Below are 25113 nucleotides of genomic sequence, written 5' to 3' on the forward strand. Positions count from 1 at the left end.
CCAGGACTGTAGCGGGTATTCAGTGAGTTTATCCTCGGAATGAATGATAAAATAACACTGAATGCTCAGCAAAGTGTTATCCACTCTGGGATAAGCCACACCAGTTTCTCCCATCATTGCATATATGACATTGTTTCTAGAACATTCTTCATCCTTCCCAGCCAGCTGTACACCCAGGTTGCAATGTTTCTTCTCCTTCAGTTGGCTTTTTTTTTTTTTTTTAAGATTTTATTTACTTATTTGATAGATCACAAGTAGGCAGAGAGGCAGGCGGAGAGAGACGGGAGGCAGGCTCCCTGCTGAGCAAGAGCCTGATGTGGGGCTCGATCCCAGGATCCTGGGATCATGACCTGAGCCGAAGGCAGAGGCTTTAACCCACTGAGCCACCCAGGTGCCCCTGCAGTGTTTCTTCTAAGCAGTGGTGTACTCTGTGCTACCTGACCCCGGGAGGCCTTATTGTTCATGCCCCCTACAGTTGCCTTGCTCTCAAAGGCTGGTACTTTGTGCGGCACAGATGGAACTTTATTTTTTTCTCAGATTTATTTTATTTTAGAAAGCAAGAGAGCTTATGCTCGTGAGCGTGAGTGTGAGGGGCAGAGGAGAAGGAAAGAGAATCTCAAGCAGACTCCATGCTGAGTGCAGAGCCTGGTGCAGGGCTCAATCCCACGACCCTAAGATCACGACCCGAGCTGAAACCAAGTCTGGTGCTTAACCGACTGCGCGACCCAGGTGCCCACATGGCTGGCACTTTAACTATCACAATTTTAGCAAAGGGGAGGGCTCCTTACTGCATGTGACAACAGTGTCGTGCCCTGAGATGGGCCCTTGATGCCAACTGGCATCTCAGGAGGCTGGGCTGAGCAATGACCAGCCTGAGTCCTCCTTGGTGGTACCTGCTTATGGGGCCAAGACCCTGACTATGGGCAAAGAAGATGCCGGAATATGCCCTTTGCTCATCAAGCAAAATCTGACTTTGGTGATCTCGCCAAGACCCCCAAGCTGAGACCAATCATTGGCAGGTCCCTGGCCATGGCTGTCAGAGCCCCAGAAGGCCCCAGAGTTCCCAGATTCTGTGGCTCAGCTTTGCCCTCCCACAAAGCTGCCTGGGTGCAGGGTAGTTATGAACACATGGCTGTGGGTTAATCTGTGGGTTTGCTGGCTGACCCCTGGATGGCCTGGAGGCAGGGAGCCATCATAGGCAGTGTCCACACTTTGGACACCGGAGCCTCCCCATCCCCAGTGTGGGGCTAGGGCAGACTCCCATCTTTTGCCATCAGTTTGTAGATCTGATGAGGGGTGGTGGGAGGAGGCTCTGGCCCTGAGGCTGCCTCCGGGGGACTGGGAGTTGACTTGGGATCAGGCCTGGTCTCAGTTGCTGACCCAAGGCGGGTAGAAGGTGAAGCCCACCAAGTTCCCCCAGGAAGGACCGGAGGCCTCTGCCCAGGGAGATCTTCTTCCTCTGGGGAGACTCTATGCAACACAGAGTGACCAGCAGGTATCACTCCAGGGGGTCATGTGCCAGGTGGTGCTGTGGTGGGAGCTCTGGCAGGGCCAGGCTGGTGGAGAGGGGTAAGAGTGGGGGAGGATCCTTGCTCCTTCTGTATCCCACCGCAGGATTCTTAGGACAGAGAGGAAACCCCAGAAACCAATAGGGTCAGTATGGGGCCCCTGAAAGGAAGATAGAATTCCCCAGAGTCTGAGAAGGAAAGAAAGTAGGGGCGCCTGGGTGGCTCAGTGGCTTAAGCTTCTGCCTTCGGATCAGGTCATGATCTCAGGGTCCTGGGATCGAGTCCCATATCTGGCTCTCTGCTCAGCGGGGAGCCTGTTCCCCCCCCACCACCACCACCTACTGCCTCTCTGCCTACTTGTGATCTCTGTCTGTCAAATAAATAAACAAAGTTTTAAACAAAAAAAAAAAAAGAAGAAGAAAAGGAAAAGAAAAATAGAAAAAGAAAGTGCGGGAGAGCCCTGTGGGGTGGTGACTCTCCTGGACCTTGAGTGTGACAGGCTCTCCGCTCTGTCCTGGTGGGGGGCAGTAGGGCACTGGCTAGGCCTAGCTCTGGGGGGACACCAGCTTGGCCTCTCCTAATTTGCAGGGCACTGGGGTGGCCAGGTGTGCCAAGGAAAGCAGGACCCACACCCAGACCCCACCCTCACAGTCCCTGCCTTCCACCAGCTCCAGCACACACCTTCACCACTGTGTAGGCTCCGAGTGGGGGCAAGTGCTTCCCTCCCTGCTCCCTGCCTCAGGCCTGAGACAGACTGAGACAGCCTCCTGAATCCCCCACGGTCTGTCTAAGGGTCTGTGGCAGGTTGCAAGGGTAGGAAAAGAGCCCTGGGTGGGTTCTCAGGGGCAGGGGTAAGGTCTTGCTCTGACCCCAGCTGGCTGCTTGACCTCCAGCAAGTTACTGTGCTCATTGGCCCTTGGTCCTCAGACCCCAGACATGCGGGCCAACATGTAATTGTTCTGGTTCTCAGAGAGGAAACCCTATGACCAGGTAGGAAGGTGGGAAGAAGCAGGGAGGAGAAGGTCAAGGCCAGAGTCTGGTGTGAAATGCAAAAGAGAACTCAATCTGTAAATCAGTTAACATTTGTTCCTTCTCTTCAGGCAAGGCCCAGTGAGACTTTGGGATGCTCCCCAACGTGCCTGTGGCCAAACCTCTGGGTGTTGTCACAGAGGGGAGCAGGCTGGGCACATGTGGGGGCACAGTGAGTGGCATTCACATGCTGGGAGCCAGCCTTCCTTGGGCTGAGCCCAGGGCCCCAGTCCCCTGTCCAATGAAAGGCACAGGATTCTGCTCCTCTGTGGTCACTTGTACCACAGACTATTGGTGGCATGGACCCTTCTCCAGGCCCATGGGGGAATGTCTTTTAGTCTGGGGCTGAGTTGGCACTGTGGGTCTGGTGGCAGATACGGCAAAGACCTCTGAGGTCTTTGACTGGCCACCTACTGTAATTGGGACAGCTGTGGCTTTGGCCAGGCATCTCTAGAGGTCGGGGCCTTGAGGCTCTTTCTTGCATGAAATACCTTGCAATCAAAGGGTGCTGAGCTTGGGATCCTGCCTCAAAGGATGGCAGGTACTCAAATGATGCTGAGCAGGGGGACACCAGTGCTGGGGGGAGGGGTGGCTGTTTTCCTGGGGTTGCTGGCCAACCGGCAGCTGGGTCACTGGGGCCCTGGGGAGACCCAGATGTTGTCTCTTTTCAGCTAGCTGCTTTCCAAAGTAGGAGGGGGGGCATGGGGGAGGCTACAAGGAGGAGCCGAGGGGCCCCCAGGGTTTACTAAGGAACAATCAGGGAGGGGGGCCATCTGTTCCCCAGGTTGCAGGCTTCCACCAGGAGGGGCTTCCCAGCACCAGCTGACAGGGCCTCCCTCCAGGGCTCACTCCCCAGAAGCAGCTCCAGGGGGTCCTGGTGGGGGAGCTGAGTAGATAGAGGAAAAGATGGGACTTTGGTGGGGAGGGGGACAAGAGGCCAGGAAAAGAGGGTCAGTCCCCAAGGGAAGATGGGGGAGTCTACCCCCTCTCCCCAGGTCCCTCTCCCCAGGTCCCTCTCTCCGCCTGCCTGCCAGACGGCACCAAAAAGGCCTCAGACCTAGACCACCTGACAATGTCAAAGCCCTTTCAGGCCCTGGACAAGGATAGAGGGTCCCCATTTTACTGCAACTCTTGTTTTTCACCAAAATCAGTGAGTCTCCATTTTTGAGTGTCCTTGGAGTCCCCCTGAAGAGCCAGAGGAGAGCCTCAGGAAGGAGGCATAGGAGAGGGGTTCTGGACCTGGGAGACTGTCTCTGAGCATGTCCCCCTAGGGCTCTCACCACCCCAGCCCTGAGCTAGCTGGAAAGCCCCACTCCCTCCCATTCCCCCTCCCTCCTCTTGGCTCCCTCTTCCTACCATCCCAGTCCCAAAGCCTGGAGAGCCCCTCCTTCAGGGCATCCCACTTCCTTCCTCTGTCACCTGCAAACAGCTCACATTCCCCTCCCCAGAGAGGAAGCAGAGGTGACTTGGGAGTTGATCTGCTGCCTCCTGCCCTCCCCCGGCCCTGGTTCTGGGCACCCCACTCCACATTCATTCTATTCGCAGCAGCATTGGCTCCTTCATCAACACGGAAGCTCCCAGGTCCCTCCAAGTTACCTCCAAAGGCCCTGAACCCACCGCCTCCTTGGCTCCCTTTCCTCCCAGATACCCTCTTGTAAGAAATGTCCACATCCGGCTCCACTTCCGCCTCCCTTCCTCATTCCTCAGCCCATAGCCACCCTGAAACCACAAGGGGTGTCTCCGCAGTGCCATGTCTGGCTCTCCGTCCTCCTTCCTCTGCTCCCACCAGTGCTCACCTCCCTCCCCTTCCAGTCCTGCTGGCAGGTGCCTCCTCCAGCCTGGGTCTCAGTGCTGGAAATCTCCTTCCGGAAGAGACAGAGGGAGGGGAGGACAGGCTGTGGAGGAGGGCACTGGCACCAGATGCCCTGGGTTCAAAGAGGCCTTACTACTCAAGGCCAAGGCCAAGGTCTCTCACTCTCTGTGCCTCAGCTTCCTCAGCTGGCAAGTGGGGAGGACAAAGTGGAAGTGACTGCCCAGGTCCTGTGAGGATCTGGAAGCACATGCCCTCCCTTAGTGCTGGCTGTCCAGGGTGGGAAAACCAGGGAGAAGGTTCATAGAGGGCTTCTAAGGGCTTCAGGCAGTTTGGCTGATTTGAGAGACAGACAGGCACGCGCACACACACACACACACACACACACAGGCATTTCTCTTCCTGAGCATAGGATGGGGAAGTTTCGAGGGGCTCAGTCATTCACCCAGAATTCCCTGTTTTGGCTACTGCTGCCCCCGCTCCCAGCACACCCAGCTCTGGGCATCTCTACTTAGAACCCAGAAACCCCGAGCAGAAGGGCTGGAGCCTGGCAGTAGATGGGTTAACTCCTGGCCTAGCTCCTGGAAGAGATGCTGCTCAGGGCATGGGACAGCCCCCCCCTCCACTCTCCCAGGCTGTCCCCGTCCCCCCAGCAGCTGGCACCCCTCCCCTTTCCACACATCCCCCTCCACTCCCTCTTTTCCCAGAGTGACAGAGGGCTCCCCCAGGTGGCCACACGTGCCAAGGCTAGAAGCTGGGGTGTCTGCAAGGACTCACTTCAGACATTGTGCCCCTTTAGCCCCACAAATACAACCGCATGGTCAGACCAGGTATTCCAATTTGAGGGTGGGAAAATGAGGTCACCTGCCTGTGTGTTCCTGTCCACACGGAACAAGCAGTGTGTGGGTCTCGGTATTCTTAGCCAGCCTGTGGCAGTGGCTTGCTGTCATTCTGAACATTCTTGGAGGACTCTCTGCAGGGCCCAGCCCAGCCCTCTGCCTTGTGCCGCCCGTCTCAGGACTGGGAGACATGGGGACAGGAAGCAGAGCACAGAGGCCTCTCTAGAACCCCAGAACATAGCAGCATCAGGAATCACCCCCATTTATCACCTGCCTTCTGCGTGCCTGTCCCCATGCCCTGGCTTGCCATTCTTTTCATTGACTTCTCACAACAACCTAGGAAATAGGCACTATTATTACCACTGAGCAGATGAGGAGTCTGGGGCCCAGTGAAGGTAAATCCCTTGTCTAAAATGACCCAGCCAGGTCCTACCTGACTCTGAACTCAGACATGTCTGACTCCAATTCTTCGCTCTTACGCAAGCCTGCCTATGCACAGGAATACAATCTGGCAAAATAACTAGGAGAGACACAGGCATACTGTGAGATGCTCATGAGTGCGGATGTGCATGTCAGGAGCACACACAGCCCGAGCTCTCGGCAGAAGTAAGTGGAATTGTGACAGTCCAGTCTCAAAAGCGCGGAGAATGCAGATGTGTGAGACAGAGGGAGAAGCAAACCCACTCCCCTCCAAGGTGCACACACAGGCCCAGAGTGGCCCAGTACCTGGGGATGTGTGCTAGAAGACTCAGACTCTGGGGACTGATCTTTCGAGAACAGGAGACCTGGACACCAAGGAGTTCATTAAGATCTAGAAAGTTCCATTGACAGGCTACAGCCCGCCTCAGCTCCCTGGAAGGCTGAGGCTCTGTGTTCTCAGCCCAGACAGGGTCCGGAGCTGGCCACACACAAAAGCAAGGGACATATATTTGACCGTGGGCTTGGCCATTCCCCCCAGTCCCCCCACAGACACACACATCTTCTGGAAACTGCTGCTGCCCTGTGTAGACACAGTTGAACTCTTGGTCTTTGGGGTGCATAGTCCAGCTCACACTGACAAATACACAGAATTCTCGGAGAGAAGAGGAAGAAAGGTCGAGCTGGCCAGGAGGCTGAAAACCCCTGACGCCTGAGCCCTGGAATTAATGTGGGTTACAGAGTCTGTCCTCAGGCGGCCTTCTCCCACCTTCCCAGGCCTTGAAACCGTCTTCCGCCCTCCCATTTGAAAGGTTGGGCCGAGGCAGGCAATGTCCAGGACGGCCACAAGGGGGCGCGGGAGCACTGAATAATCCCTTCAATCCAGCCTTCTCCGGAGCCCTCCTTCCCTGATTCCGAAATATGTAATAAGCACCCATTCTCTGCCAGGTGAGAGGACCCGCGCGAGGGGAGAGGGGAGAGGAAAGGTGGTTAGGGCAAGGGAAGAGGCACTCACCTATGCTTCTGTGGGACTGGAGGTTCGAGGGCAAAGATGTGGCTGAAGGGCGGGGTCAGAAATAACTGCTAGAATGTACTGAGCCCCAGCTGTGCTCCAAGTTCTAGATTTGTGCCTTAGCTTCTGTAATCCATAACTATACAAACTTGGTTTTCCCATCGTTCTACTTTCATTGTGCGTATTGTGGGTGCAGTATGGCAGGCATGCTAGTCATTTCATAGAGTTTCTGTAAGGGAAACACATCCCCATTTTACAGATGGGGAAACCAAGGCACAGTTAATAAGGAATGGCCTCAGGGGTGCCTGGGTAGCCCAGTCAGTTAAGCGTGGACTCTAAATCTCACCTCAGGTCATGATCTTAGGGTGCTGAGTTCAAGTCCCAGCATTGGACTCTATGCTGGGTGTGGAGCCTACTTAATTCAAAACAGAACAAAACAAGCAATGGCCTTAGAGTTCAATCATGAGCAGGCTGGTTCCAGAGTGTGGGCTTACCCACTTATTAGCCCCCTTGTAGTTCCAATCAGGGAGTCCTAGGGGCAGTGGGGAGTCACTAGAGAATTTTAGTAGGAAGGAAAAAGACTTAGTTTGCTTTTTGTGCTGGCTGTGGGGGCGGGGGGCAGCCTGGGGTCAGGGTGACACTGGTCAGGTGGAGGCTATCACCGCGGTCCCAGCTGTGACTAGGATGGCAGTGGAGGGGTGGAAAGAAGACAGAGAAGACAGATTTGAGAGACATTAAGGAAGTAGCCTGGAGGGTCTTAGTGACCAATTTCATGCCAGAGCTGGGGGGTGGGGTGGGTGGAAAGCAGATGGGGATGGGGAAGCAGAGTTGGAAGAGGGTAGGAGTATGTGGGGCACCTGAAGGGCTGTAGGCCCCTGGCCTGCCCTCTGGTTTTGATCAGGGAGAGGGCTCCATGCCCTCAGACCTGAACATTAAAAAGAGCCACCCCCAGATTCCTCTGCCCATCTTTCCTGGAGAGCCTGGGGATGTGTGAGGACAGGAATTCTAAACTCTGGCCCCCTTCTGTTCAGGGTCTAGGGGGCTCTGGGCTCCACGGGGATGGCACTGTGCTGTTCTCTGCCATCCAACTTGGCATATTGGCCCTTGCCCATGGGGCAGGACCAGGGAGTCTCACCCACCCTCTCTGGCTGCCTGTTGGCCAGCATGGGACCAGATGCAAACATCCCCTCCTCTCCCACACACACTTTGAGGCTTCAGGCTCACAAAGCTCTGTCTTCTGCAGGATCTCATTTAATCCTCACAACAGCCTGGGAGTAGATCGTTATTACCATGGCTGTGCAGCTGCCAGAGCCACCTAGGAGGTAAGGGGCTCACCCTGGGTCACATAACTTGTGCCTGGACCAGCCCTTTGCCAGGACTTTGGTCGCAAACTGTCGTCTCCCGCCCACCGCACTCCCAGCACCACTGGCTCTTGGTGGCCATCTTGGGGACACGGAGGTCCCTACACCCCGCAGTTTAGGTTTCCATGCACAGCCCAGAATGGGGCAGAGATGGGGGCATGGTTTGGAGTCCGGGAAGACTAGGGTCTGGCATCAGTCCCAGCTAGGAAAACCATGAAAGGAGGGGAACTAGGTGGGTGGGGGAGAGCTTCCCAAAGGGTGGGGGTGGAGTGGGACGTGTCTAGGCAGGCAAGTGGGGACAAAGAGGCTGCCAGGTGTGCCGCCAACCCTAGCCGTCAGCCGCCAGCCCAGATTCAAAGTGGGACTGAGGCTGTGATTGGTGGCCCGGGTCCCTCGCCCCACCCCTTCCCTCTCACCTCCCAGGCAGCTAAGAAAGAGGAATGGGGTTGAGAAGGCCCCTTATCCTGTAAGTCCTTAAGCACGAAGCGTGGCCTGGCTGGCAGTGAACTCAATTAACTACCTCTCCTACCCCCAAACCCTGCCAGGACGCTGTCTGGCATTCTGGCGCCGCCATCAGCCCCAGTGACTCCTCGCGCTGCCAGGTTTTGAGTAGCCCGGGCCTCAGGTCATCCAACCACCCCTATCCTGGGGTGTCCTCCAGCCCGCGCCCTCCTCCACTCCTTTTACCCCTCGCCAGTCCTCTCTGAGCAGTGTCCTGTTCTCTGACCCCTCTCCCAGTCCAGCCACGAGGCCCGGCCAGGCTCCCGCAAGAGGCGGCTTCCTGGGCCCTACCCCATTTCCACGTGGGCAACCTGGCCCTCCAGTACCCGAGAACCTTGCCCTCCGGACCTCCCCAGCGGGGCTCAGGCTAGGCCCCCCACCCTGTCAGGGCCCTCGGGAGCCTGCGCGCATCTGGGCGGGGGCGGGGCTGGGGCAGCGAGGTGCACAGGTTGTCTGGCTCCGCCGAGTGCCAGTCGAGGGGGGCTGGGCGGGAATCCGACTCCGGCCTGCGTCCCGCCCCCCGCGCAGATGGCCGGGGCGCGGGCGAGTCCGGGGCGGCAGAACGGGGCTCCAGTTTCGGTCGCGAGGGGCGGGGCGGGAGCTAGGGGCCCGCTGCGGCTGCGGCCAATCAGCGCCCGGCAGGGCCTCTCCCCCGCGCCCCCAGCCACCAATCGCGGCCCGACCTGGCCGCCCCCGCCCCGCCGTGTCCTTTGTTCCCGCTCTCCCTGGCGGTACCCCCGGCGCGGCCCCTGCCGCCGGTCTCCAGGCCTCTAACCCTGCTACTTCCGGCCCGCGCGGACCGGGCCGTGTGCCGGCGTCCGTGTACTCGGTGTGTGCGCGCGCGCGTGTGCAGGGCCCGCCGCCGGCGGGCACAGGCCTGCGGGTGGTCTTGAACGCTTGTGTGTCCGCAGCTGCCCCAGGGGCCCCAGAGGGCCTAACCAAAGTCCCAGTAAAGCTCTTTGGAGAGGCTGAACTTTGTCCGCGGTCGGGGGCTAGGAGTGCGCACGGGGATCCGGGCAGTGGTGCCGCCCGGGCTGCACCTTTCCTTACAGACCCTGGTTTTCCTCACACTCTCGCGATTCCCTCCCTGCTTGCTGCCTCAGATACATCCACCTGATGAACTTCTTTCCAATCTTCTTTCCAGACTTATCTTGGGGGTTGCTTTCTCTTTGGTGCCTGGGGGAGTCGCAGGTGCCTCTGGTGTCTCCCACTCACCAAGCATGTGGCCCGCTCTGGCCTGGGTTTCTGGCATCCCCAGCAGTGAGGCTCAGAGGGACCCAGACTCCGTAACCCTGACGCCTGGCAGAGCGCAGAGCTCCGTGCTTGTCCACTTGAGGGACAGCAGCAAGCTGTCGTCCCAAATACTTCCACAGTCACACACCACCTTCAGGCCTCATCTTGGTTCCACTTGAGATTGAGGCTTGTCATTTCAGGCCTGTTACAAGGACTAAAACAGCTAAAATCTTTGAAGAACAGAGTGCCTGGTAAGGAGCCACCACACCCACTCAGGCCACCCGCAGCCCCTGCCAGACCATGGACTTGCCCTCTCAGAGCCCTTGCTACTTACAAGTTCCCAGATCAGGTGGAACTTCTCCCCACCACAGTGCCCTCCCTGGATCTCTGAGCCTTCTGTTCAGGACTCCATCCTCAATTCCCTTCTCCCCTATTCCATTTCTGTGAGCTCCTCCACCCCTGCACCTCCACCTGCCCTGGGATAGCCTCCTCGCTCCCCAGAAACCTCCACCTGGGTATCCTTCTAGCATCTCAAACCCAATTTGTCTCAAGCTCAAGGTCCCTCCTCCTGCCACACCTGCTCCTGTATCTGTATCACCATTGCCCATCCCTCTTGCCCACCATCTTACTGTGACCAAGCCTGGGCTTCCAGGTCTGGCTGCCTTGATGCCCTAGGGCCGGTGCCTTGGCCCACACCCTTCTACTTTTCACCTGTTCTCCTAATCAGCCTCCTTATTCTCTGCCTCCACAGTCTCCAGGCCTTGCTGCTTGCCAAGATACTTCTCCCGTTGTCCTTAGCTTCTAGTCCCAACTCCTAGTGATAACTGAAAGAGCCCTGCCATCTGGCTCTGTCTGCCTTCCTATCTCAGTCCCAGGCACACAGAAGTACATCAGCTGAAGGCCTTGACACAGGTTAGAAGGTTGGGAGTGGGCCTGTATTCCCAGGGTGCCAGGCAGTAGGATGATCAGAGAAACAGCTAAGGCTGAGAGGTGAACTGGCTCAGCAAACAGGCTCTGCAAAGAGACTCTACAAACAGGCTCTGCAAACGGGCACACCTGGGTCTGTGTCTTGGCTCTGCACTTGCCCACTGTGTGACTTTGCTTTGCTTCTTATCCTCATTGGCTCTCATGTCATGTCTCAAATGGATTTAATATTGCATCTTGGAAGGGATAGAGGAGAATTTAGGACCTAGGGCCAAGACTGGCCAGGGGCTGCCTCCTCTCTCAGGTACTCCCCAGAGCCTCAGCATCTAGATCACCTGGAAGGAAAGGCAGGGCCTGAGAAGGAAAAGCCATTGAGAGGCATTGGGGAGGAGGGAAGGGGCAGGGGGGAGGGGTGGCCGACAAAAGAGACCAGCTGCTGTTTGCACACAAACCCCAAGTTGATAATGAGTGGAGGGGAGGGGGGGCGGGGCGGGGAAATGTCTTGGCAGGAGCCTCTGCCAGCTGAAGAGTCTGCCCAGAATTGTGGTTCCCCTCCCTCCACCACCCCCCACTCTGGGCCTTCACCACTCACACCCAGCTGTACATCTGCTCCTAGGACCACAGCAGGGGAAGGCAAGAAGGACCCGGGCTTGGTGATCTGGCCCCTTCATCCCAAGTCTCAAATCCTCACCCTCAGGCCACACATATCCTGAGAGCAGCCCCAGGAAAGCCCATAGGAAGGGCCAGAGCCTAATGGAGCCCAAGGGCATCCGAGGACTTGGAGCGGGCCCAGACTTCCAGTCTCTGAGTGCCCGGTCATAGGGAAGGCCCTTGGAGAAGCCCTGAGCACCTGGAACTCAGGAGAAGAGAGGAGGCTCCCAGGTGTAGTGCCCAGAGGAGTCCTCTACCCTTGGGGCCTATCCTCCACGTGGAGGGGGGGGTGGAGGGGAGAGGCCTGGGGGCTCCCATCAGCCCCTCGCCCCCAGGAAAGCCAGGAAGGCCCCCTGGGTGACCCATCAGACAGGATGCCGATAAACAAGGAAGACTAGCCAGGACCCTGGGTGTCAGGAGTGGGACCCGCCACCTCCCTTTGGTCACCTATGCCTGCACGGTTGTGGAAGGGCTTCCTCTCCTGTGGCCCAGGGCCCTGTTGTAGCTATGCCCATCCCCTGCCCCGCCCCCTGGGTCAGGCTGGCCTGTTGGCATCTTCCCTGGGTAAAGAGTCGCCCATGCCCGTGGCCACTTCTGCCATGTGGGCTGTGGGTGCTGCGACAGGAGCCAGGAACGTGTGCTCCCGCTGCTGCTGTGTGCTAGCTTAGCAACGGCTCCCAGGGGCAGGCAGGGAGGGGATGGCAGCTCTCAAGCACTCCCTCCTCCAAGGACTGCTGCCTCCTCTTTTCCCTCGATGCTCCAGCTCCCCACCAACACCTGCTCCCGGAGAAGGTCAGCCTTCTACAACCACACGTCTCCAGCCTGGGGCTTCTGTGGGCCAGAGCCTAGGTAGCCTGGTGCTGAGCTTTGCAGGGAGCAGTGCAGAGGACACCTTCACAAGCCCTGGGCCAGAGCATGCTGGTGGCACGGAGGACTTCACTCTCTTTTCAGTAGCTCACCTCTCTCTCTCTTTCTCTAGCCAGAAAGGGGTTGTGTGCAGTGAGAGGGAAGAGACAGCAGGCCAAGGAGGCAGGAGAGCCGGGTAAAGGCTTGGAGAACAGAACAATACGGCCACAGGAGGTTTACGATGAGGAGGAATCGTGCTGAGCAAGGAACCAGTGAGCGGTGGCCGGGTGTGTTTGGATGCCTGTAGCACGGATAACACCAGGGGGTTGGGGTCAGACAGGTCAGGGTTTCAGTCCCACCTGCAGTCTCTCTGGGCCTCAGCTCCCTCAGCTGTAATTTGGGGGCAACATGAGACCTCCTTGTGGGTCGGTTGGGAGGGTTGGACAATGGGATAAACACAGGAACTCTCTGGAAAGGGCACTAGAGTCACCAGTGGGAAAAAGAGTCGTTGGATTGGGGGCTCTGGTTCCACGTGGTCAGAGGAGCTCCCTGGTGCTCACTTCCCTTCCTGGGGTGTGTGTGGGGGAGCAGCAGTGTAGACAGTGAGAATGCTGGTGGGCTCCAGCGGGCCCTGCACAGCAATGGCATTGGGGCTGGAGTCCAGATGCCCTGGATGTGTCCCTGAGCCCGAGCTCAGCCTGAGCGGGCATGTGGGTTGGCAAGAACGAGGGCTGTTGGAGGGCGGTGGCTTGCAGGGACCCCAGCTGGAGGGTCTGCAGGGCCCCCATATAAGGCCTGGATACCCCGGAGGAAAAGGCAGAGGGGGGCCAAGAAGCCAGCACCCCACAAGGTTCTAGACATTGAAGGGAGGCTTGCCATTAAAAGGCCACTGGAGTTTAGAAAAAGTAAAGTGGTGCTTCCCCTGTAGGCAGCTGTGTGTGCCCATGGTGTCAAGCCCAAATGAGTGTGTGTTCAGGGAAATGTTCCCCCTGCTTGATCTCACCAGAAGCAGACCAACCTCGGCAGGGGCCTTCTGCTGCCCCAGGCCCTCAGGGTGGAGAATGCCCACTTAAGACCCTGAGGCCAGGGCCCAGGAGGCCGGCCTGGTGCCACCCTGAGAGGGGACGGGGCTGGCTGGGGCCCAAGGCCTTACCCAGCCTACCCTCCCGGGCCCAGGCCACAGAGGAGGCATTGATGGCAAAAAGAGGCACCCAGAGGCCACTGCAGCTGGTGTGGCGTGGGCATCACTGGGCCTTGCAGGGGGGGCAGCATGACCTCTGTGGTGCCCAGGCCTCCACAGGGCGCAGCGTCTGAGCAGCTGTGGTCCGTGTGGGTGTCCTGCACATCCTAGTCCAGAGAACTTTCTCTGTAGCCACTGCTCTGACCCAGTGCCTGCGCAACCCCCAGAAGGAAAATCCCGGGCCTTCCTTCCCAGGCGGGGGCTGGAGGCAGAGGGCTCCCCCTCCACCCTCGAGCCCCACAGTATCTCTGCCCTGACCATAATTCTCCAGGGACACCCTCCCCCTGACCCCTGACCCACACAGCCGGCAGAATCGGGGTACCTGGCCCTGGCCCCCCACCGGACCCCCAGTAAAAGTTTTCTCTGTCTGGTGTACCCTCACTTCCCTCTCTGAATCTCTGCTCTCTGTGCCCCAAAAACCTCTGCTCTGGCTTGCCTCCTCCAGAGAGCATTCCAGGATAGCTCCAGGCTGAGTTAGACCCTCACCGGCCTAAACCTCTGCCGCGGTTATCATCTTATTTTTTAGGCTAGGTACAACTGTTCACATGCAAAGCTCCTTAGGGATGGAACTCGGCTCAAGATCGTCCTCTCTTTCTTCCCCATAGGCACAGAATAAATATCAGAGTGGCCAGTGGCCAGCTCTGCCCCTCCCCGCCTCCTACCTATGCCCACATGAGCTGTCGGCCCCAGGGACTACCTGACTGGGGTGTTTTCAGCCCAACGGACTGAAACACTGAAATTGCTGCCAGCCAAAGCCCAGCTCCATTCACACCCCACACACCCGGGGCCCAGGTGGACATGTGCGTTTACACACATACGTGCACACAGACACACACACACTCAGACACACAAGTCTGATGTGCACACATACCAACAGACACTGGGATAGGCGCTCTCACAGATGCAGATATGCACACACATGCGTCCCAGGCACCCACAGCCACACTTACAGCCACGTACAGACACTCGCACCCACAGGTGGCACAGTCAGCCAGGCCCGGGGTTCAGGAGAAGGAGCTGCAATTCCCTGCTGTGGCTGTCACCTCCTTCCTCCTGGAGTCACCAGGCCAGCAGAGGGCGCTCGAGGCCCCCTTCCCTCCGGGCCCAGCCGCTTTGGGAGGGGGGAGCATGTGGTCACCACGCTCCCTCCCAGGCCAGGTCCCCTTTGTTCCCCAACCCCGGAGGAGGCCACTGTGCCTGGGGAACGCTTCGCCACAGAGTCCTCGGGGACCTGCTTGGTCTTGCTCTTCCTGGCCCCGGAGATGAGCTGAGGGGCTGTGGGGTACAGTGAGGGGATTACAGCCACCACAAGAAGGGAGAGCTAGTTTATGATCCAGGCTGGTAGGCAGGACCATGCAGCCCCTGGGGGCTTCATAGGCCCGCAGCCTTTCCCCTCTCCTCACTATCTGTCCAAGAGTCTTCCTAACACGTTGTCTCCTGGGAGGGGGACCCTGACCACTGAAATGGAGGCTAGGGCCCCAAAAGCGAGCCCTTCAATCCTCCCCTTTCACCAGTGCTCAGCTCTTCTGACCCTGATAAGCACACTGGTGAGGACTTTGACTCTGGAAGGACAGAAGCTTTCGGTCTTACCCACCCCCAATCCTGAAACCAAGAGTTCTGGAGCTGTGCAAAGTGAGGGTTATATCTGGGAGTCATTGAAGACCTCCCTCTGTTGCCCACAAGTTACAGGCCTTGGGCCTGTGATCTATGCCTCAGTTTTCGCATCTGTAAAATGGGCTTCTTCAACAGTCCCTGCCTTGCCCATTTTACAGATGCAAAAACTGAGGGCAGACAAGGTAGCACATGCAGACCCCTGGTTTGAGGCTGGGCACCTGGTATTTGGAAGCTGGGTGTCACCCCTGCTGTGATTACTGTGTGCTCAGCCCTTCCTGGCCCAGCCCTTGAGACAGCGTTTGGACCCCAGCTGAAAACCATGCCCTAGGTGCTCATGAAACCTGGAGGCACAAACACCATAGGGGTCAGCCTGAGAATGCCACGCCTACATCATCAGCAAACAGCCTGCGTCAGGGAGAGCCTGGCAAGATGCCAGGCCTTGTTTTCCAAGTGGTTTGTTTCTCGGGGCCTTGAATGTCTATTCCTGGTGGGGCTAAGCTTGCAACCTGGCCTTGTGCCTTGGCTGAACGAGGTTCTTCTTCCTCCTTTTCCCAGGACAGAAGGATGAGGCTGGCCCTCCCTGTCCTACCCTCCAACCTGATTCTCAGTTGTCACCATCATTAGGCTCTTTGGAGCTCAGGAGGGGGAGTCTGTGCCTTGTCTTCGGACCCCCAGACACAGGCTGGTCCAGGATGCGGGGCTTGCCATCGTTAGGGGCATTGCTGTCCCTCCTGAAGGCAGGTGGGGAACCCTGGCCAAGCCTGCATTAGGGGTGGGTTCTCCTGTCCCCTGCGGCTCAGCCCCTGACTTAGTGGTCAGCCGTGCATGGAGCTCAGCAGGGCCCAGGCGGGCTGCTTTTGTCCTTAGCAGCCCGGCCTCACTCCAAGTGAATTAGCTAGTCCTCCGGGAGCGAGTGCTGAGGCCTGTAGGCTCCTGGCCCTGGCCATGATTCATTCACCACAGCCTCACCCCCACCAGAGGCCGGTGGTGTCCCTGCCCCCAGACCACTGGCCTGGCTGGCGGCCGGGCAATGGGAGGCTGGTGCCCAGAGCATCCCTGGCCGCCCGGCCATCTGCCCCTATCATCCTATTAATCAGGCTGCTCCCTGTTCCCTCGGGTTGCGCTGGCCTCCATCCGCCCACCCCTCCCTCATGCAGGCCTGGTGGCCCTGGACCCATGCCCAGCCCTGCTTCCGCCAACCTGGCCGCTGTGCCAGGCCTGTGCCAGGCTCTGTCTCCCGTTCCCTTCATCCCCTAGGCCCCTTGAATGACCCAGGGGAGGCTCCCTCATCCTCTTTCCCTCTCGCTCTCTGCCTTCCTGCCCCCCTCAACTGAAGCCCTGGGATTCACTTAACCAGTCTTGATGAAAAACAGAGGCTCTGCCCATGCGTAAGAAGTTGCCAGTGATGGCCTGGGTCTGGGCCCTGCCAGCCTCAGGCGGGGTCTTGGCTTTAGGACTAACCTGGATGACAAAGAAGCCCTGAGAAGCCCCCACCCCTCTGATGCCTCACCACCTCTCATTCTCATTTACTCAATGGGAGACAGGTGTTCAGAAACAGGTGTGGATGAATGAATGAATGAATGCCCTTCCCCGCAGCAAACAGCCACTTCTCTTCATCAGTGCGTGTGACTCACATCTTCTCAGATCTCTGGCTTGAATACTGTCCTCTTGCCCCTACAGAGTGGAAAGCACCTCCGTTTCGCCACCAGAAGACCTGAATTCCAGCACTGGCCTATTGTCTCTGAGCTGTGTGATGGAATCTTTGAGCCAACAGGTCCTCATGATCACACGTGGCTGACCCTCCCTAGCCCCCCACCTCCGGGCTGGCTTTGAGCCTTAGAGGTGTTTTATCTTGTGTGAGGAAAATGGAGCATGGAGATACCACCCAAATGGCAGCCGCGAGAGGACTCTGCTCAAAGTGCTCTTCCTGGGGGGCCTCGCGGGCACATATGTGTGCCATTTGCCCTGTATTGTTCTATAATCCTTGATGGTTGCTCTGTAATTGCTCTCACATGGTTTCTTCATAATAAATAGCATCTGCAGAGAAGTTCACGGTTTACAAACTAACTTGTTCCTCATTCCCTTACTACCTTTACAAAAAGAAACTTAGAGGCTCAGAGAAGTTCATCGATTTCTCTAAGACCACACAGGAAGGGGGAGGCAGAGCTCAGCTCTCCCAGCCTAAGGACCCTGCTGGTCCCTCGCACACTGCATCCCCAGTTCCAAGCAGCTGGAAGACCCAGGTTAAGAGCTCTACAGGAGGCAGGGAGGTTACCTGGGGTCTGATGGCTGATGGGGCAGGTGGGCCCTTCCAAGGCAGGCTGGGTGCATGGGTGTGGGCGCAGGCTTGTATGCTCGTCTGTGCATGCCAGTGTTCACGTCGAGACAAGGTGATCCCTGAAGGGGGCTCTTGGAGCCATCATAGCTCGCAGGATGGGATTTAGGACTAGGTTATTTCCATAATTGCTTTCTCTTTTCATTTTATTGATTATTTTTATTATTTATTTTTAAGTAGGCTCCATGCCCAACAGGGGCCTTGAACTCATGACCCCAAGATCAAGGGAAGCATGTTCTGCTGAGCCAGCCTGGTGCCCCCTCCCCTTCTGTTTTTTAGGCTTAGGTGACACAGAAACTTCTAGAAGAGTTCAAATGCAATGCCTCCATTGGAACTGAAGTTCCGTTATCACCCAGATCAGTGGCATTATTAGCTGTTTGTTTGATTTGCTTATTTGGTTTAGTGAGACGTGAGGGAGGACATGGTCCTGTCCCAGGGGTGCAGTGAGGTGAGGATGAGAGCTGGAGACTGTGCAGCAAGGAGCCACAGAGGGTCCGCTCCACCACTCCACTGCTCTGCCCTGGGAAAGTACATAAGGCTCCGGGGGCCATCAGCAGGGAAGTTCTGGGTTCATCTGGAGCAGCGCTGCTCAGCATCTTTGTCTTTTTTTTTTTTTTTAAGATTTTTATTTATTTATTTGGGGGAGAGAGAGAGAGAGAAAGAGAGAGCACTTGAGGACCTGAGTAGGGGACAGAGGGAGAGGGAGAAGTGAGCTCTTCTCTGAGCAGGGAGCCTGCTGTGAGGTTCGATCCCAGGACCCTGAGATCATGACCTGAGACAAAGGCAGACATTTAACAGACTGAGCCACCCAGGCGTTCTTGCTCATCATCTTTGAAGCCCCAGCTCAGAGGATGCTTCCTCTGGGAAGCCCTCCATAACTGGTCAGGCAGAGCTCATCCCCTCTCTCCTCTGGTTCCCCCTGCTCTGGCCCTGGGACCTTCCTGACTGTGCCTGCCTCCCCTACTGGGTGGTGAGCAGGGCCAGGAGCCTGGTGTGTGTGTGTGTGTGTGTGTGTGTGTGTGTGTGTGTGTGTGTGTGTGTGTCTGTGTCTGTGTTGGGAAGGTTAGAAAGGTTAGAAAAATACAGAAAATTACAAAGGAGATTGAAGCAAACACCCATGCACCTGCAGGGACTGGCTTGGTGCCCCAGCCCCTCAAGGGGAAGGAGGCTTCCATGACCGCCGCCGTGCCAGGCACACGCCCAGGTCTGCACATGCACAAACACACACGCGTGGCCCGTTCTCATGAGACATGTTACCTGACATAGATCTGGGATATGTGTTCATACAACGCACGTGCATACCCATGATCTGGAAAGGGGCTTGTCCCAGAGAAGAGCAAGGCTGGGCCAAGGCTGGGTGTGGCTGCTGCATGCCTGCCATGTGCCGGGCGGCCGAGGGTGTCCAGGCCAGCTGCCACTCCCTCTCCATGCTCTGTCTCAATAGGCAAGGCAAGCTCCCTCATCTAGCTGGAGCCCACAAAGGAGCCAGCAGGGTTGGGGCTTCCTGACCCCGTTTCCGGGGTTTCAGCCTGCAACACTTGGCTCTTTCCCAGCCTTTCCTGCTGAGCCCTCTGCCAGACCGGTCCCCTGACCTCCAGCTACAAGGAGGTAGCAGGCGGTCCTGTCTCCTGGATGACTTACACACGGGTGTGGCCGCTGTGAGCATATCAAGATTGAGGTGCCCCCCAGGAAGGGGACCAGAGGGCAGGGATCAGTGCCTTCAGGGCAAAGCTGGGTGACCTGAAGCTGATCCCACTAACCACACTGCCACAGTTTCTCAAAAGACATCAGCCAGTGGGGTGCTTGGGTGGCTCAGTGGGTTAAAGCCTCTGCCTTCGGCTCAGGTCATGATCCCAGGGTCCTGGGATCGAGCCCCGCATCAGGCTTTCTGCTCAACAGGGAGCCTGCTTCCCCCTCTCTCCCTGCCTGCTTCTCTGCCTACTTGTGATGTCAAATAAATAAATAAAATCTTAAAAAAAAAAAAAAAAGACGTCAGCCAGGAGCTCTGAACACCAAGAAGGGAAATCGCCGTCAAGTAATAACAATAAAAGTTATCAATATGGTCTAAGTCATGGTTGCTCTGTCATTGAGATGGGAGCAAAAGGACTGGTGCCCAGTGTCCTGGAAAAGCTCAAATGCCCCCGTATTCTGCAGAGTGGTTCAGCTCTCTCCACCTTGACCCCAGCTCAGCCCCCAACCCATGTCAGCCCATCAGAGCTTCAGGTGCTTGGCTGGACTCAGAGGCTCCAAGCCTCTGAGGGCAGCTGGGTTTGAAAAAAGGGTCCTTTCTGCATTTTACTGGGGATTTGTGAGCACCCCCCTCCGGGGTCTTGGGTTTTCCCCAGGGAGTCCATTCAGGGAGTGAGGGGGTGCTGGGCTGGGCAGTCACTCTTCCCAGCCCACCTTTGGGTTCTCTGAGGGACCAGCCCAGGCCCAACAGTGGAATGCTGATGGTCCCAGGAAATGGACAGGGAGGCTGCATTCTGAGCTCCTGTGGCTCAGTTCTGGGAGTATTTGATGCCACACCTCCTTCAGGCTGAAAAGCATAGTAGCACTTGGGAGAGCCCAATCTGAATTATTTGTGTAAATGCCATGAAGAGGGTCATGGAGAGGCTGGTTTTTCAATCATTCTTTCTTTCTTTCTTTTTTTTTTTTTTTTAAGATTTATTTATTTGAGAGAGAGGCAGTGAGAGAGAGTATGAGGGAGAGGGTCAGAGGGAGAAACAGACTCCTCTTGGAGCTAGGAGCCTGATGTGGGACTCGATCCCGGGACTCTGGGATCATGACCTGAGCCGAAAGCAGTTGCTTAACCAACTGAGCCACCCAGGTGCCCTTCACTCAACCTTAATAACATGCTGAACTTGACCATCTCTTGGAAATTCCCCCCAGAGGACAAGAGATGGTAACAGGAAACAGAAGGAGGGGTGGAAGTGAAGAGTCAGGGAGGGGCAGAATCACCAAGCCATATTGGGGTAGGGATGCTGGGAAGGGCTGGGAAGAAGCCAGCACAGGGGCAAAGGGAGGCCAGTGCTGGGCAGCTGGGGCAGATCTGGACAATGTTTCTCTACCCCATCAGCACCCTCTGGGGCCTCCATTTCTTCTTCTGTAAAATGGGGCACCTCCCTGGATGGGGGCAAGGCCTACATAGCATAACCTGTGAGAAAGTGTTTTGGGTATAAAGGGCTCCGGCTGTTTAATTAATTATCACTTTAATTCAGGCCTCAGTTCTAAAGTTTATTGAACTACCTAAAGACCAACAGAAAAGGAATCATGGAAGAAGTTGGGCTATGGGAAGTAGCACCCAACTCAGAAGTGCCGTCGAGTTGGGTGCTGACCTTTCTGCAGCCCAGACAGAGAGGGAAATGTGATTTGGTATAAGACAAGGAGGGTCTGTAACGATAGAATGAAACACACTATTCAGGAGACGTTTAGGAGGTCGTTACTGATTACCATTTTACAGGTGAGAAAACCGAGAATTATTGACCCACACTGAGCCACAGAGGTAGGTGGGGAACCCTGATCTGATGAGCTCTTACCTCCCCAGGGGGACAGGAAGGGGAGACCCGGAGTTTACACTCCTAACCGTCAGGCCACACTGTCCTACTGTGTCCTGCTAGCGCTGAGGCCAGAGAGAAGTCTGTCCTGTGGGTCGCTATAAAAAACATTGTACACAGCGTTGTAGTTCCAGAGCCCAGTGTCAGGCCACGGTGAACAGTAGCCTGGAGAAATTTTCAAGACAGATGTTACCCGTTTTCTGCTGATGTCATGAAGAAATTCAGTGGAACAGCCTAGGAACACTTGGGTGTTAGCAGGCTGATTTTCTGGTGAGCCCTTGGCAGCAAACACTTGCAACCCCACCTCCACCAGATCTCCAGGTCACCCCGGAAAAAGTCTTGCCCTACAACCAGAAATCACTGATCTGGGGAGGACTTCTCCTGCAATTCCTGCAACCTGAGAGGCACCAGTTAGGAGATGAGAGCCTCAGTCGGTGAAAATAAACCCTTTACTGATCAAGAGAGGAAACCCCAAGATCCTGTCCCTGACATTTGAGGAGGAGGGCTGGGCAGAGGCTGATGGCGGGAGGGGCACTGAGGACCAGCAAGTTTTCCCTCGGAGAGCCATGGGGCTGCACGTGCCTCTAGAGCTCTGGAGCCCGGCCCGGTTCCAAATCCCAGCTCTGCCACTTCCTTTGGGCCGCCCCTGCCTGCTCCGTGCCTCGGTTTCCCCTTTCACAAGGTGGGTTAACCACAAGCCTCACAGTATTGAATAAGTTATCATGTCTAGAACTCAGAACACCGTCTGGCCCAGAGTTTGTTCAGAGAAGCAAGAGTTGCCATTCTCATGGGACCTCTCTCCTCTCGCACCTCTGATGTGCTGGGGCTGTGACTATGGTCCCTTGCTGTGCCCCCGAAGGGGCAGGGCTGTGACGCTCCAGCCGTGTAACGAAGTGGAAGGGCACACTTGGAATGCCTCTGTTCGGTGGGGGCAAGCTGGATTTCCAAAGAGCCCCCCAGCCCAGTGCCCCTCCTGCTGCACTTTCTCCTTCACGCTCTCGCCTGGCTGGATTACACGCTGGAGCTGCCAAGTGTCTCACTCTTGCTCTCGGCCTCACATCTTACCCTGACTTCAGGCTCCTGCCAAGCCCCACTTGCCCCAGGATATACCCCCTAACCATGCTGGTATGCCCTGGTCTCCTGAGTTTTCAGAGCCGGTGTCAGCCGGCCCCAGTCGTTCAGTGAGAGGGAGGGTGAGTGGGTGGAATGGAGCCCTGGCAGCCAGGGCCAAGGGGGCTCTGTTCCTGGCCAGGGGCCACTCTGCTGGCAAATCAGCCTCCCGTTCTGGGTCCCAGTGCCTCCATCTGTAGAATGAGGCTCTTTTCCATCCTCTCCATCTGGGCGGGGGGTGGGTGGGTGGTGGTGGTGGTGCTTGCCATCGCTGCTTGAAGTGTGTTCAATTTTTCTCTTCTCCTCTGGCATGGAGCAGGTGTCAGCATCCTGGGATGGGGCTCAGTGGAATGTTGGGCTCAATTCCATTTCATTCAGAGCAACTGAACGGTCATTTCTTGAGGAAGTAGAACTGGAAATACAAGGCCCAGGGCCATGCTGATTTGGGGCCCAACATGACTGCCCTGCCACCACCAGCTCACGGCATGGAACAGGAGCCAGGTGCTTAGGTGACTGGCTAGGCTCAGAGGTCCCCTCTCATTTTAGCCCAGGTCATGGGCTAGTAGTATCAGTCAAGCCTAGGAGCCCTTCCCTGCAATCCTTGCTCTCCTAACTCCTACTGGTGGCTCCAGAGGAAGAGCCTGGGACTGCAGAAAAGCCGGCATGGAGAAGCCCCATGGCTGCTGACCACAGCCATCCGTGTGGCTGAGAGCTCTGAGAAACCAGAAACCAGGGTTCTTGGTTAAGGATGTTTCTTAATGCTTGTCCCTTCCCACTTTGAGAGCTGCTTCATTGCATGTAGTTTCACTTTTTAACATTAATCATTAATTTCTAATTTCCCTCTTATTTATTTCTGCAGGTATTCAGAACACATTTTACTTTCTAACAGGAATGTCCCTGAATCCAAATTCAGCCTTTATAGTAGTAGCGACTTCTGAAGAACATTCTGGAATACGTGTTCTCATCCTGAAAATCTTGATTGAGGTAGGCCTCCAACAGATCACATATAGGCCCAAGACTGATTACCACCAAGGTGAGAAATACTTTGGGGGTCTCAAAACCACGTCTTGGCCAAGGACTTTGCAACTCAGAGTGCTGTGGCCCTGTGAACAGCCCAGGAGCAGGGACAGGCGGCCATATTGTTTTCCTCCTGGGAGATGGGCCATGCTCTCTCAGTCTAGCAACGGGGAAGACTGAGACCTTGCCAGGAGCCAAGTGTACCAGTAGGTGTCTGGCTGATGCTTTTGAGGTAAATAGTCTTAAAGTGCCTCAGTGGCAAGAGATGGCAGAACCTGGGAAAAGCTGCTGCTCAGAGCCAGTGAACGGTCACAGCGCAAACAAGGCCCAGCCCCAACACGGCAGTCGAGAATGTGCTACAGCTGGGGAAAGCGGGGAGGTGGCTCTCGGTTTGCGTGTGTGAACTCTTTCCTCTCCGACTTTTCTTCTTTCATTCTTTGAGAGGGAGTGTGAGAGTGCAAGAGTGGGGGTGGGGCAGAGGGAGAGGGAGAGAGGGAATCTGAAGCAGGCTCCCTGCTCAGTGTGGAGCACGATGCAGGGCTGGATCTCAAGACACTGAGATCATGAACTGAGCAGAAATCAAGATCCGGTTACTTAACCATCTGAGCCACCTGGGGGCCCCTCCTCTCAGGCTTTAAATGTGTGAGGAGCTCGCAGTTGCCTGGAAAAGGGACTGCCACCATCCCTTCTCTGGGGAGGTTTGGGTTTTGGGGTAAAGCTTCATCCTGCTTTGAGATTTTCCTACAGAATTGTCCAAGGGAGATTCTTGTTTTTTCTCCCCTGTGAGACTTGCAGAAATCTTCTTGGAGGAGACAGTCCTTTTGAAAGGAGTCTAAGAAATATCCCCCTGTTTTAGAGAGCCTGGCTCCCACCTGGATCTAGAAACAGATTCCCCTGCTCACAACTGTTACTGTGTAGCAGCCCTTCCAGCACGTGGCAGCTGAGAGCCCTCCTGGGAGGGTGCAGGAGGTCCTGATCCCAGCACCGCCAGCTTCCTCTGTGATCTTTGCTAAGCCCCTCAATCCTTCTGCTCTGCCATGTGCAAGCCAAATGCTCCCAGAGTCACCCTGGGTTGCCTGTGGCAAAGACAAGCAGACTCCAAGTGGGGAGGCTGTTTTTTGGATCAAAGGCCACAGGACCCTTCTTGGTGGTGTTTTATAGATTTCTTCAGAAATGGAATTCTTCCCAGCTTGTGAAGAAGGATTGGACCAGGGTGACCAACTTATCCCAGGGCACCTGGGGGTTTCCTGGTTGTAACACCGAGAGTTCTATGTCCTGCAGCAACTGGGACAACTGGTCACCCTGTCTATACTCCCCTTTGCTGTGAGGGAGTGAGCAAATTCTGGTTGGGGGTGTGTCCTCTGTATTTTACACCTTCTCCCCCCACAATAGGACTGGAGGGGGCTTCTCTGCTAGGGTGAAGGAAAGACTGATTTGAGGTTGACAGCGAGGAGGAAAGCAGACACTTCAGGAAGTTAAAGAGCCTGCCTCTCCCCACTTCAACCTTACCTGGCCTGGGGCTCTGGCCTCGCAGGGCCACAAAGACCCTCATCCAGGGCCCACTGGAGGTTCCCGTCTTGCTAGGTTCCCGTGTGGGGCCAGGTGGCAAGAAGGGACAGGTGTGGAGCTGCCCAGTTCAGGGTGTCCTCATGGCACAAAGGTATTTAAACTTTCCTTGGATGCTCCACCCCCACAGGCCTTCATGGGCAGGGCGACCGATGTGTGCTCAGGCACGTGCTCCAGCCCTTACCCCACCAGCACCTTCATCTGCCAGTGGGATGCTCGGCCCATGTACTCACACACGGTAACCAGAGCTTAAGCAAAACACCCACGGAGCCCACGGAACTTGAGGTCTGCAGACAGGCGCACACACACATGGATGGATGTGGGGAACCGGGGCCAGGCAACGGCAGGAGGGGGGCAGAAGGTTCTAGAAACACCACAGGGGGCACATGCACAGGGGGTCCAGCACTGGCACCATGGCCCGAGTGTGCTCAGGGGGCAGCGGTGGCCATGAACACGGCACACACTCCTCCCCTGGCCTCCCTATCTGGTCTCCAACCAGAGCTCCGGTTTGGCATAAGTTTGGGGCCAGGCCCCAAATGTCCCCCC

At 56.5% G+C, this 25113-nt stretch overlaps 1 long non-coding RNA gene across 1 annotated transcript; it reads left to right on the forward strand.

Annotated features, from left to right (window-relative positions):
• The first annotated feature begins 6407 nt into the window (after positions 1-6407).
• Positions 6408-17024, forward strand: LOC116597841. Its single transcript, XR_004288803.1, has 3 exons — positions 6408-6551; positions 7859-7937; positions 16666-17024. It is a non-coding gene; the product is annotated as an uncharacterized LOC116597841 (long non-coding RNA).
• Positions 17025-25113: the final 8089 nt, after the last annotated feature.

This window comes from Mustela erminea, chromosome 8 (genome assembly GCF_009829155.1).
Source record: "Mustela erminea isolate mMusErm1 chromosome 8, mMusErm1.Pri, whole genome shotgun sequence".
NCBI lineage: Eukaryota > Metazoa > Chordata > Mammalia > Carnivora > Mustelidae > Mustela > Mustela erminea.